The following is a 15310-nucleotide window of genomic DNA, read 5'->3' on the forward strand; positions in this document are numbered from 1 at the left end:
AAGCATGCGTTCATTGCTAAACATGTAGACAATAGACTTTAATCCGGACACAAAACAGGTATCAGTAATTGTGATATACAAAACAAGATTATCTTGCCTTACATAGTTGCAGGTTCTTTCTAGTATTTAGAATTGTGTTTGATGTCCTAAAAGATATGTAAATTGGGCTTAGTTAAAAATCCTTTGCAGTAACTACATTATCTTATATTAGGGTAGATTTATTTTATTTTATTTATTTATTTCATCAAGCATGTATATTATGACAGATACAAGTGTAAGCAATTATAAATACATGTAAAGGATATGAATAAAAGAAAACATTAGGACAGGAACGGTAGGCACGCTGGTGCGCTTATGCACACCCCTTAAAAGATCTTATATTAGGGTGGATTTTACAATATAAGATCTAATGTAAAATCTTCCCCATCCTGTTGTCATCCAGGTGTCCACAAGCTGGATTCCAACTCCTACAGTTTTTCAGCCAGTGTGTCAGGCCTGCCTCTGTTCAAAGCAAGCCTGCATCAAAATAGAGTCCCATGGAGATCCAGCTGACACAGTGTGGCATTTGGCTATGGGGAATGGGCAAAAAAACAAAGGATTGCAATTCAAGACATCAAGAGAATATCAGGTTGGGGAAATAGTGACTGCAATATAATCATTAGTGGCAATATGCGATACAGTATCCGAAGCTAAAAAATTGTTTATAGATGATATTATAGGTGATATGCATACACAAAAATGAAAAAGAGTTTATAAACAGTGCAAATGAGATGTTTCTGTTAATTCCAATTTTCAATGGCTTAGGGGCCCGCTTCCCACTATAATTTTATCTTCAGTACTAACTGCAAGTTTACTAAAAAATGTCATTTGTCCATCAAGATTGTGGCCTGTTAAAATTTATTCTATCATGGATTCACTATAACCTGATCTTGTAGTGCTTATTTGAAAGAAAACCCATCACCTTACTAAAGTTCATAATTCATGTAAACAGGTCTTGTTTTGGGCTAGAGCCAGAGGTTAGTGCTGCCCCCACTTCTGAATTATTCTAAAAATCATTCTAAAAAAGCAAATATTTGCATTAGTGAGAGTTGGCACCATTTGTCAGTGTAGCTTAGAAGCATCATATGTTCCTCCTCTCATGCACCTTCACACTTTAGACCAGGAATCTCCAACCTTACTAACTTTAAGGCTTGTGGACTTCAACTCCCAGAGATCCTCAGCCAGCAAAGCTGGATGAGGAACTCTGGGAGTTGAAGTCCACAAGCCTTAAAGTTACTAAGGTTGGAGACCCCTGCTTTAGACGATAATATACTTTGATGATATATTTGCTTTAGAGACTCTCAAGTTCTGGTGTTCAGCTTTTAGGCTCTTCGATTCTCCGTTCTTGCCCAGTATTTGGTCATATTTTCTCACTCCATAAATTGAAGATGCTCAAATACTTTCTATGTAATACTACGATAATGATCTATCGCTATGGTTGTATGTACCTGTACATTGAGAGCTTATACATCAGAGCCAAATGGCTTGTGTGTCTAATCACACTTGGCCAATAAAGAATTCTAATTCTGATGTAAAATATCATTTGGAATAGAAATATTGTCCATTACATGTAATAAAGTCAATTTGTTCATGTCTGAGCTATGTTGTGGAGAGAATAAACCAGTGTATTTCCTTTACCTCCAAGAAAATCTTCCAAGTAGGGTGTATTCTGTTGACATGGATTCATAAATTAGCCAATCTCCTTGCTGATTCAAATCTATTGAACATTCTTTACCAACCAAATTAACTGCACTTCAGCTTATTGTTAGGATGGGAGAGAAATAAGGCACTTGAAGGTGCAGTCTTTTGATAAATGGTTTCTAATTTTTTCCAAGTATTAATATTAACTATTGATAAACCAAGCTTCATATCTAATCCTTTAGTTTAAAAAAAATGTAACGTGGCAGTTGTCAGATCTTTTTAAAAAGTACAGTAGGTCATTATAAGAAAAGAGAACAAGAGAATGACCAGCTGCGAAGTGGATGGACTCACAGTGGTGAGGAATGTGGCACTGAGGCACCAAGTTAGGGACAGATTCTCATGGAGAAAATGCATCTAGATAGTCTCTAAGAGTCAATGCTGACTTGATGGTGCATGATTAATCAATCGAAAGTTAACTATGCTCGCAGGCAGGCTTATAATTAAAACCCATACGAGATAGCATATTTTCTGACAGATTTTATTAAAAGCATATGCTTATATAAGAGGGACAAGGCTGGGATTGCAGCATCTCACCAAGCATTTTGCCACTTTCTTTGTTTATATCTTGTATATAAACCAGCATCAACCAAACATCAGTCAAGATAGCTAGAAAGAAAGAAAGAAGATAGATGGATGGATGGATACAGTAGATAGATAGATAGATAGATAGATAGATAGATAGATAGATAGATAGATAGAGAGATAGAATAATTATGTTTCATAGAATGTCAAATAATGAAGTTGCTAATATTCTCCTGCTGTATCAGAGATGATGTTTCAATGGACATGTTACTGTACGCTAATAATGATAAATAGTGCAAAACAAACAACATCTATTAGATTGGGTCTTTACGGCGATGTTAATTTTATGTAAACATTCAACAGAGCCAGCTGTTAAAATTTAAAATCATTTCAAATTTTTTAAAAAAATTCCGCTTTCCAAAAAAACAACCCTATTCTTTACTCAAAGGCATATGAATAACTTTAATAATATAATAATTGATTTCATATTTAAACAGTTAAACATATCAACAGTTCAAAATGAGGATTTCTCTGCAACAATTTTAAGATGGGCTCAATTATCGAATCAACTTTCAATATGATAGTCAATAGCGCTTTCAGGTTAAAATGGGTGCTAAGCATATTCCTTACCAACTGATAAGCCAAGGAACGTTTTTGCTATTCCGAGCAGGTTTACAGGATCCACAATTAAATTATATCCATTTCTGTAATAGCGATGACAGTAAAGTTAAATGCTTTTTTACAGAAAGAATTACTGATAGCTTGTACACCATGTATGATGAGAGCAGAGGGCAAATGTTTAGAATCTTCTGTGCAGCCAGAAGAAAAAGATTTCATGCCTTAAAATGTTGTTGCTGTGGTTGTGCTGGGACCTAAGAGGGCATTTTAGGACATGATCTAAACAGTTAGTGAATAGTTGAGCTGGCAAACAATTCCCAAAGACCACTGCCAGCTGGAATGTCTTCAGAAGATCTTTGGAGATTCAGCTGCACACTCATAGCATCAATGTCTTGCTTTTACAAGCATAAATGAAGTAAAACAGAAAACAGCAAACAAAATGTTCTTCTTACAGCAAGGACTTGTGAGGAAAGCTGGCCCCACTTCTAGTCATTGGAGCCAAAGCTTATGATCTGGCTTCTGAAGTATGCAACCGATTTCTTAGCACAGAAATACATTGTCTTCTGCGTCCTATAGTCCCACAGGGTCTAGGACAGAGGTGTCAAACTCAATTTCATTCTGTCGAAGTGCTGTCCCGGTGTCTGGAAGCCGTACGGGTCTGGATGGGGAGAAACAGACTCAAGCTCAATCCCTCCAAGACGGAGTGGCTGTGGATGCCAGCACCCCGGTACAGCTAGCTGTGGGGGGCGAGTTATTGGCCCCAACGAAGAGGGTGCGCAATTTGGGTGTCCTCTTGGATGGGCGGCTGTCGTTTGACGATCATTTGGTGGCCGTCTCCAAGAGGGCCTTCCACCAAGTACGCTTGGTGCGCCAGTTGCGCCCCTTCCTTGACCGGGATGCCTTATGCACGGTCACTCATGCCCTTGTCACTTCCCGTTGCTTCCATGTAACGCCAATCCCATGCAATCCCATGCTTCCCGTTGCTCCCATGTAACACCAATCCTGCGCAGCTTGCACTGGCTTCCTGTAGTTTTTCGAGTGCGCTTCAAGATTCTGATTACCACCTTTAAAGCGCTCCATGGCTTATGACCCGGGTACTTATGGGACCGCCTGCTGTTACCTTTTGCCTCCCACCGACCCGTACGCTCACACACAGAGGGCCTTCTCAGGGTGCCATCCGCCAAGCAATGTCGGTTGGCGGCCCCCAGGGGAAGGGCCTTCTCTGTTGGAGCTCCTACGCTTTGGAATGAACTTCCCCCTGGTTTACGTCAAGTACCTGATCTTCGGACTTTTCGCCGTGAGCTGAAAACGCACCTATTCATTCAAGCGGGACTGGATTAAAATTTTTATTGGGGTTATTTATATTTTAAGATTTTAAACTGTTTTAAATTTTCGGCTACAATATAATATGTTTTCTTTTAATTTCTTTTAATCTGTATATACTGTATTTTTACTTGGCTGTACACTGCCCTGAGTCCTTTGGGAGAAGGGCGGTATAAAAATCGAAATAAATAAATAAATAAATCAGGGTTATGTTTGACCTCAGGGTGTGTGTGGGCATGGTTAGCTTGATGTCATTTGTGTCGGGGGCGCCTGTTGCGGCCCTAGCGCTCTGCCAGCGAAAACGGGCTTCCGAGCTCCCGTTTTCAGCTGCAACCGTCTCCTGCAACCCTCTGCTGGCGAAAACGGAGCTCAGGAGAGCTGTGCAAAGCCTCCCAAACTCCATTTTTGTTGGCAAAGGCACCGCGGGCCAGTCCTTCGCTGTTTCCAGGGTGGCCCCCCCCGGGCCAGATCTAAGTGGCCCGTGGGCTGGATCCGGCCCACAGGCCTTGAGTTTGACAACCCTGGTCTAGGACAACTCGATCTGGCCGGCGCGGCCAGCTCACTACTGCCACTCGCCACCATCAGGTTGCCTCTGCCAACTCACCAAAAATTCAGGCGGTTGGCAACTGTCTCATGACGGTTGCAGTGTCCCAGGGTCATGCGAGGACCTTTTCTAACCTTGAGGCAAGTAAAGTAATGAGGAAGCCCGGATTCACTTCACAACTGTGTAACTAACAGCTGCAGTGATTCTCTTAACAACTGTGGCAACAAAGGTCATAAAATGGGACAAAACTCCCGCAACAAATGTCTCATTTAAGTATCAGAAATTCTGGGCCCAGTTGCGGTTGTAGGTCAAGGACTACCTGTCCTGTAATACCCCAAAGGTGCTTTTTTTTCCCCCCAAGAGGCGACTGAACTTTCCGGTTTTTCTTTGAAGACATTTCGCTTCTCATCCAAGAAGCTCCTTCAGCTCTGCTGAAGGTTTTCCCCCTCACCATCCAGCCTCAGAGCTGAAGAAGCTTCTTGGATGAGAAGCGAAACGTCGTCAAAGAAAAAAAAACAGAAAGTCCAGTCGCCTCTTGAAAAAGAAAAAAAAGCACCTTTGGGACAACACCGTGACCTGGGTGACCGAGAAGCTCCATAAGACCTTTTATCTATCTTTACTGTAAACTGAACCCAAATGTGAGAGGTTAGATCAGAGAGGTGGGGAACGATGGGCCTTTTATAACTTGTGGACTTCAACTCCCAGAATTCCAGAGGCAGCACGGCTGGCGCAGGAATTCTGGGAGTTGAAGTCCACCAGTCACACAAGGGCCTGGTGTTAGACCTAGAGCAGGGGTCTCCAAGCATGGCAACTTTAAAGACTTGTGGACTTCAACTCCCAGAGTCCCTCAGCCAGCAAAGCTGGCTGAGGAACTCTGGGAGTTGAAGTCCACAAGTCTTAAAGTTGCCAAGGTTGGAGACCCCCCTGGCCTAGAGCACACAACACCATCAGAGTTGGAAGGGAGGACCCCGTGCTCAAGACCTGCTACCAGACCTAGGTGGGTAGCGGCCTATTTTCATAACGGCCGCACCCCGACGCAAAGCGGGGTGAACCCAACCCCCTCGGCCCGCTCTTCCCTCCCTCCGCCAACCTCTCCCGCCCCTTCACAAAGAGGCGCTGCAAACGACCCTCCCTCTCAACCAATCCGAGAAGCGCCCCTTCTCGGCCCCGCCCCCCTCGCCCCGCCCCCGGGCTCCCTCAGAGCAGGGCAAAACCCGCTGAGGGGGCCGGGCCTAGTGCGCCTAGGCCTAGGCGCCCCTTCTCCACAGGGAGGTCCCGCTGCGGGTTGAGGCGACCCCGAGCGGTGCGGGGGTGGAGGAAAGCGACGGAAGAGGCGGGGAGAAGCTAGCGGGCACCCGGGAGAAAGGTAGGGGGGAGAGAGAAAGAGAGCGAAGGGTTGACCGGCTGCCCGGATAAGCCTCGCCCTTGACCCGCAAGAGCTCCCCTTCCTGCCGCCTCCTTTGAGGCGAGGAGTGGGCTGAGTGGAGCGAGCTCCCCGTGGCACGCTTCGATAGGGGCACCTGCTTCTTCCCAGCGTGCCAATATGTAGGACGCATATTCTATATTTCCCGTAGAGCAGGGGGTTCGGGGAACGACAGCCCTTTTATGACCCGTGGACTTCAACTCCCAGAATTCCTCACCCAGCAATTCCTACTGAGCCGCAGCTACTCCCTCTGGCTCGGGAATTCTGGGAGTTGAAGTCCAGAAGTACAAAAAAAAAAGAGGCTATCCTCCCCCCCTTCTGCTGTGTAGAGCAGGGGGCTCCAACCTTGGCAACTTTTAAGAGTTGTGGACTTCAACTCCCAGAATTCCTCACCTGGCCATTCTTACTGAGCTCCAGCTACTCCCTCTGGCTCGGGAATTCTGGGAGTTGAAGTCCAGAAGTACAAAAAAAAAAAAGGCTATCCTGCCCCACTTCTGCTTTGTAGAGCAGGGGGCTCCAACCTCGGCAACTTTAAGACTTATGGACTTTAACTCCCAGAATTCCTCATCCGGCCATTCCTACTAAGCCGCAGCTACTCCCTTTTGCTGGCTGAGGAACTCTGGGAGTTGAAGTCCACAAGTCTCAAGGTTGCCAAGATTGGAGACCCCTCGTGTAGAGCATATCTTAACATTGCCAAGATTGAGGAGCTCTGCTGTTGAGTTAAAATCGGGCACAGGAACGATTGATTACAAGAGCTTTGTGCCATGTGAATGTGTCGCAGCAAAAATAACCAAAGGCGTGACATATCATGGCCTGAGCAGCATGACTTATTTAAACAGCCCCTGGTTCTCCTGATTCCACGATGGCTGCACCCACCATCAGACCCGGATGGTTTCTATCTTGAGGGCGACCCCATTCCAGAGGGCAGGCCTTGCTAGATGGCATTATTTAATCAGAGGAACCCAAGGCCTGCCAACCCTACAAGATAGCATTGGCCAGGCAGCTACTAGGTGAGACAAGTGGTCCCGCAAATAACAAGGTTGCTTGCCAGATAGCAAACATGCACCTTGAATGGCACCTGGAAGCAGACTGCAGCTGACAAAGCAGAGGTGGGATATGGGCACCCCGAGTTATGCCCATCGTTAGGTGACCGATTAGAATCCTCTGGATGGTCTTCAAAGTCGGCATTATACAAACCCTATAGTAAAAAGGGAGTTTGAAGTGTTGTTAAAATGCACAGTCAGTTATTTTGTGAATTCTGTTTTTGTAGAATACTTGCATTTCAGGTGTTCAGGTTTGCAGGAACCACTGAAGAAACATGGATTCGACTCCAGTAGATACTGAGGCCCCTTCAACAGAAGATAAGACTCAGGTTGGTCCTTCCTTTTCTGCAGAGATTCATTTCTGCCCTGGATCAAAGATTTGTTTTTTTATTTTGTCACAACAGTATATACAAGCATCAACATAAAACAACAACACATCATATATATGAGCAAAAGTATGCAATAACTATATTAATTTGATATAATGAAAGGAAACAATAGGACAGGAACGGTAGGCACTTTTGTGCTCTTATGCACGCCCCTTATAGTCCTCTTAGGAATGGGGTGAGGTCAATAGTAGACAGTTTTTGGTTAAAGCTTTTGGGATTTTGAGAAGAGACCACAGAGTCAGGTAGTGTGTTCCAAACGTTAACAACTCTGTTACAAAAGTCATATTTTCTGCAATCAAGATTGAAGTGATTAACATTAGTTAATCAAAGGTTGATTGATCAACCTTTCTTGCTATGTTGCGTCACACAATTGTAATTGTATTTTATCAGCAATATTATAATAATAATAATAATAATAATAATAATAATAATAATAATAATAATAATAATAATAATAAATTATTATGTTAACTCTAAATGGAGCTATTTTCTTCCCAAACTTTAACTTTTTAAAATTGACTTGTTTTATGAGATTTTAATAATATTCAACTGAAGAAATGATCAACTAAATCATAGACCATAATGTTCTGCACATTCAAGAATTTTCTGTTTTGGCATGGGGAAAAAAACCCTCAATATTTTATTTTTTGTAGTTCAGCATGCTGTTCTCATACTATTATTTATTTAGGTTTTTATTTCCAGAATCTACTTGATTATCCAAGAAGGCTCGTTGGGGAAGAGATTGAATATATCAATCAACGATGTAAAGAAGAAAGCTTCTGGTACTCAGGTATATTCCTTTGTTCTGGATGCAAAAAGAAACATAATTGTATTTTTGTCTGCATTCCTTTGTTCTACTACTGTCAAGTCCATCTGAGGATTGCTAATATTTGGAATTAACAACATGTTCCCTTCAAGGACCATATTCTTACTTGATAGGGGCTGTAAATGTTCATGCCTTTTATTTATTTCTTCCATAGATAACTGCTACAGTCTGGTACAGTCTGCTACAGTCTATCGCTCAGCTCCGGGATAGCTTGGACCAAGATTGCGATGATCCGGATGAGATGACTGAGGCGTGTCTTGTTGATGTTGTTTGGGATGAGTTTGATTCTGTGGCTCTCGAGGACGTGGACAGGTTGCTGGGGAGGCTGCATGCCACTACATGTTTACTGGACCCGTGCCCCTCCTGGCTGGTGCTGGCCACTCAGGAAGTGACACGAGGCTGGCTCCGGGGAATTATAAATGCTTCTCTGATGGAGGGGATCTTTCCCGCCACCTTGAAAGAGGCGGTGGTAAGACCCCTCCTCAAGAAGCCTTCCCTGGACCCAGCTATTTTGGGTAACTACCGTCCAGTCTCCAACCTTCGCTTTGTGGCGAAGGTTGTAGAGAGTGTGGTGGCGTGGCAGTTCCCTCAGTACCTGGAGGAAGCTGTCTATCTAGACCCGTTCCAGTCCGGCTTCCGGCCCGGGTATAGCACAGAGACAGCTTTGGTCGCGTTGGTGGATGACCTCTGGAGGGCCAGGGATAGGGGTTGCTCCTCTGCCCTGGTCCTGTTAGATCTCTCATCGGCTTTTGATACCATCGACCATGGTATCCTGCTGCACCGGTTGGAGGGGTTGGGAGTGGGAGGCACCGTTTATCAGTGGTTCTCCTCCTACCTCTCCGACCGGTCGCAGACGGTGTTGACAGGGGGGCAGAGATCGGCCGCGAGGCACCTCACTTGTGGGGTGCCTCAGGGGTCGATTCTCTCGCCTCTCCTGTTCAACATCTACATGAAGCCGTTGGGCGAGGTCATCAGTGGCTTTGGGGTGAGTTATCACCTGTACGCTGATGATACCCAGCTGTACTTTTCCACCTCAGGCCACCCCAGCGAAGCTGTCGAAGTGCTGTCCCGTTGCCTGGAGGCCGTACGGGTCTGGATGGGGAGAAACAGACTCAGACTCAATCCATCCAAGACGGAGTGGCTGTGGATGCCGGCATCCCGGTACAGTCAGCTGCAACCGCGGCTGACTGTCGGGGGCGAGTCACTGGCCCCAACGGAAAGGGTGCGCAACTTGGGCATTCTCCTGGATGGACGGCTGTCGTTTGAAGATCACTTGGCGGCCGTCTCCAGGAGAGCTTTTTACCAGGTTCTCCTGGTTCGCCAGTTGCGCCCCTTTCTTGACCGGGATGCCTTATGCACGGTCACTCATGCTCTCGTCACTTCTCGTCTGGATTATTGCAATGTTCTCTACATGGGGCTACCCTTGAAGTGCACTCGGAGACTTCAGCTAGTCCAGAATGCAGCTGCGCGGGTGATTGAGGGAGCACCACGTTGCTCCCGGGTAACACCACTCCTGCGCAGTCTGCACTGGCTACCTGTGGTCTTCCGGGTGCGCTTCAAGGTTTTGGTTACCACCTTCAAAGCGCTCCATGGCTTAGGGCCCGGGTACTTACGGGACCGCCTGCTGTTACCACATGCCTCCCACCAACCCGTGCGCTCTCACAGAGAGGGTCTTCTCAGGGTGCCGTCCGCCAAGCAGTGTCGGCTGGCGGCCCCCAGGGGAAGGGCCTTCTCTGTGGGAGCACCTACTCTCTGGAACGAACTTCCCCCCGGTTTACACCAATTGCCTGACCTTCGGACCTTTCGCCGGGAACTGAAAACTTATTTATTTATCCAAGCGGGACTGGCCTGATTTTTAAATTTTAAATTTTAAATTTTTCAATTGTAATTTTATGGGGTATTTTATATGGTCAATTGGACGGTTTTAATTTCGGCCTTTTATTGAATAAGTTTTTTAATTGTTATTTTAGTGTGTATATAAATTGTTTTAATGTAGGCTGTACACCGCCCTGAGTCCTTCGGGAGAAGGGCGGTATAAAAGTTTAATTAAATAAATAATTAAATAAATAATAAATAAGACTCTCCATAATTTGCAGGCAATAAAAATATCCTTTGCACTTTTTAAAAAATGGAAACAACCAAAATTACTCCCTGAAAATAATTTGAAAACCCAAAATGTGATGAATAATAACTTTAGTTTACTATAAAAGGTAAAGATTTCCCTTGCATATATGTGCTAGTTGTTCCCGACTCTAGGGGACAGTGCTCCTCTCCGTTTCAAAGCCGAAGAGCCAGCGCTGTCCAAAAATGTCTCTGTGGTCATGTGGCCGACATGACTAAACGCCAAAGGCACACAGAACTCTATTACCTTCCCACCAAAGAACTCTGTTACCTTCCCACCTATTTTTCTATTTACATTTTTTAAGTGCTTTCAAACTGCTAGGTAGCCACAAGCAAGGTTGGGACAAGTAACGGGAGCTCACCCCGTTACATGGCACTAGGGATTCGAACTGCTGAACTGCCGACCTTTCGATCGACAAGCTCAGCATCTTAGCCACTAAGCCACCTTTAGTTTACTATACTCAACCATGCAGGTATGCATGCAGTTATTCTTCCTCTCCACGTCCATATTCCTGTATAAACATCTGTTTCCCAGCATTGTCCTCTCCCCATCTTTGACTCTCAGTAATCTGAGTATCCTTCCACATTTCACAGGATTTAAATCCCAAACCAAAATTATTATTATTCTTGTGCCATATCTGTCATCGGACATTGGCAGTCATTTGGCGATCTTATTTTTGTCAACAGCCGCATGAAAAAGTGCTACTGAATTTTGTCCAAACCAGTCCCTTAGGTTTTGACGCCATGGTGTTCTTCTTCTGCCTGGACCTCGTTTGCCTTCAATCTTTCCCTGGAGGATTAAGTGAAGGATGCCATATTTTTCTGTGTGTCGCATCACATGTCCAAAATATTCTAACTTTCGCTTTTTAATGGCTTTGATGATTTTCCTTGGCTTTCCCAGGTGGCTTATCACCTCCTCATTTCTGATTTTGTCAACCCATTTTATATGTAACAGCCGTCTGTAAATCCACATTTCAAATGCTTCTAGTCTCTTCAAGTGGCTTTCTGTCAGAGACCAACTCTCCACTCCGTAGAGCAGGATAGAAAAGATGTAACATCTGACAAGCCTGATTTTCAGTCTTAGGCTTATGTCGGGACTGCAGAAGACCTTTTTCATTTTAAAGAATGAAACCAAGAATTACATTCTAATAATGATATTTTCAGTGATTGCGTTTGGAGACATTGTCTTTATCGTTTAATAAAAATTTAATAAATAATAATAATAAATAATAATCGTTATAAGGAATTCTGTTAGATTTAAGCAATCTATTCTACCCCTCTTCCCACTACCTCACCCCAGTTTAAATCCTACATCAGTGTCGCTTCTCTCTACATCTGATGAAATGAGTTGCAACCCACACAAGTATATGCCTTTTAATTAAATTTGTTAATCAGAAAAAGTGCTCCAACGTCCCCCTATTTTTTCACAACTCGAGTGGGACCACAAGATCAGAAATGTTTGCTTCCATTTTGAATTAACCGTAGTTTATTGTTACTTTAAAAGGTAATTTAGTTAAGCTATTTTTCATTGGCTATAGATTGAAGTTGATTTGTTTCAGCAGGCTACAGCTAAGACTAGTCTCAGTTCAGATATAAATATGAAAAAAACCAAACTGGAAGGAAACGTCTCGAATTTCTTTGCGGTCATATTTGTAAAAGGTAAAAGAGAAAAAGATGACTTGGGGTCTTACCTAACTCTTTTCCATGAAAAGAAGCTGTACTTACTATCCCCAATAAAAATCAGTGATGAATTTGGATGGGGATTTTTTTTTGGGGGGGGGTCATTTTTCTAAGTAGAGCAGTGTTTGTCAACTTTGGCAAATTTAAGACATATGGGCTTCAAGTCCCCCAATTCTCCAGCTAGCATAAATTCCACACATCTAAAAGTTGCTAAGGTTTAGAAACATTACCAAATTCTCCCTTCACGATAGCAATAACACTTAGACTTATATACCGCTTCATAGTGCTTTACAGCCCTTTCGAAGTGGTTTACAGAGTCAGCCTATTGCCCCCAACAGTCTGGGTCCTCATTTTACCAACCTTGGAAAGATGGAAAGCTGAGTCAATCTTGAGCCGGTCAGGATCGAACTCCTGGCAGTCGGCAGAATTAGTCTGCAATACTGCATTCTAACCACTGAGCCACCACTGGATGCAGACAACCAGATGAAAACTTCTAATATTAGTTTACTAAATTACTTTTATAAACTGGGCACCTATCTTTAGCAGATTCAGAAAAAAGCCACAATATTATAAAGTTTCATCTGTTTCACTGGGAGTGGGGGCTCATGAGAATGAGAACCCAGATTGAAATTGATTGTTGCAATGTTTGCTTACAGCACTTCCTCTATCTCTTGGAAGTATGCTCATTACTCAAGGACTAATTAGTAAGGGTAAGTAGATTTTTTAATTAAAAATATGTGAATTTTGTAAAACCATCAGCTGCTGACCATTTCCGTATAATAAGTATTAGGAGAAAACGCCTAATCTATATAACAATGGAACTGTAAAAAACTGGACTCATAAACATTTTATGTGCAGAACATGTGAAATCTGTGCATATTTGTTTCATGATTGAGAGAAACTTCATGCCTTTCAGAGGCATTTTTTAATATCGGTCATAAAATAATGACTTCTGCAGTGAATTTATCACTTAAGATTTTCAACTGCCTGTAATGTTGGCTTGAACAGTTAGAGGAAGCAGAAGAGGTTTTTCAGGAATAAAATATATGCCATTTTTAATATTTTTATTTCATGTCCCTGTTTAATCTGGAAAAAAAAAGTATATTGGGAAGCAACAATTTAAGTACCATCCCTTCAACGTTTGTCTACAGGAATCATTGTAACGTTGGTTTGAAATATTTCCTTTTATCTTTTCGGTGAAAAATGTTTCATTACGTTAGTCATTAACAATCTAACCTTTTTGTTTTCTTTGTTGCACATTACAGTTGGACTTCCAGGTTAATAAATGTGTTTAAGTGGTAATATTTCTCATGCCTTGATTTTTGATCAATTGTGACAGCTACTGCAGCTAGAAGAGGCAAAATGTACGTTTTAATAATGCATTCATCAAGCAAGGTTGGTTTTGGTTTAGAGTAGTTTTGATTTTTAAAGTGGCTTACAGATAGCCCTTGACTTATGACCTAATTGATAGAATTATGGTTTATAAGTTGTTGCTGTCATTCAGCAAGTCACCATGTGACTGCACCTGATTTTATGACCATTCTTGATGCACATTAAGCAAACCCGTTTTTATCCAATGGAAGTTTTTTGCCAGAAACCAACAAAACCTGATGATACAAACCTAGTTGATCTATGAACCGGATCAAAATTTTTCTCTAATAATATGCACAAACCTGATCTAACTGTATATTTTCCCTTGGCCTAAAAATCATTTCTTAAACACATTTTTTTTCCCTAGGGATTATCAAGACTGCTTCTTTGAATACAGTAGTGCGTAAGTTTTGAAAGACTCTGAAGTTACAGCAGGAAAAAAGGAACAGTGTTTAATCTATCATTAGTAAAACAAACATCTCTCTTATGCAGTGTTTCCCAACCTTGGCAATTTTAAGACGACGATGGCTGGCTGGGGAATTCTGGGAGTTGAAATCTTAAAAGTTGCTGAGTTTGAGAAGTACTGTTCCTATATTTGCTATATGTACTGTTCCTATATTCTCAAACACAGAGCATGTGGGGAATACACATATCAGCCTTTCAAGGAAGGCCTAGTCAGGAAACAGGTCAAAGATTCCAGAAATGCCATCACTGTAGGATATAGTAACAGAATCTTGAAAACTGACCGAGTCCTGAGCAAGTTTTCCCTCTGTCCATTTTACACCAAACCGAATCAAGACAGGATTATTTTGAGTTACTTCCTCACTTTTTCTTTCCCCGCCACTGAATTGTCTTTTATTTGCCCAACCATTCCTGCATACTTACTTCCCACCAAAGGTGGTCCCTATTTTTTCTACTTGCATTTTTTACATGCTTTCGAACAGCTAGGTTGGTGGAAGCTGGGACAAGTCACGGGAGCTCATCCCGTTATGCGGCACTCGGGATTCGAACCGTTGAACTGCCGACCTTACGATCGACAAACACAACGTCTTAGCCACTGAGCCACCGCGTCCCCCTTCAAGAGACCTTAAAAGCATTTAAATTTTAGCAGATTGTCTACAGGTGGTCCTCAACTTACAACCACAGTTGAGCCACAAATTTCTGTCGCTAAGCAAGACGGTTGTTAAAAAAAAGCTTTGTCCCATTTTAATGGCCTTTCCAGCCCTGGTTGTTGAATCTGAACCTTGCAGTGGTTCAGTTAGCAACGTGGATGTTAAATGAATCCGGCTTTCCCGTTGACTTTGCTTGTTGGAAGGTTGCAAATGGCAATCACATGACCCTGGGACACTTCAACCATCATCAGATACTTGGTCAGTATCTGATCGTCGTAAGTCAAAAAGTTTTTTCAGGCTATTTTTTTCAGTGCTGTTGTAACTTTGAACGGTCACTAAAACTGTTGGAAGCCGAGAACCACCGGTAGTTGTACTGAGAATTTTAAAATAATTGTTACGTTTATAAATTAAGAATCTGCAGCCCATGCTTCTTGCCTATTTCATTAAAAATATTTATAGCCTCTGCACTGTGAGGCCTGTTGCTTCGTGCAATGAGGTTTTAATTGTGAGGAGAATCCAACTTTGAACATCAAAAGACAAATAGCCCAAGGCATTCTAACTCCCACTCTCAAAATGCCCATCAATGAAACACTGTTAA

Source organism: Ahaetulla prasina, chromosome 8 (assembly GCF_028640845.1).
Source record: "Ahaetulla prasina isolate Xishuangbanna chromosome 8, ASM2864084v1, whole genome shotgun sequence".
Taxonomy (NCBI): Eukaryota; Metazoa; Chordata; class Lepidosauria; order Squamata; family Colubridae; genus Ahaetulla; species Ahaetulla prasina.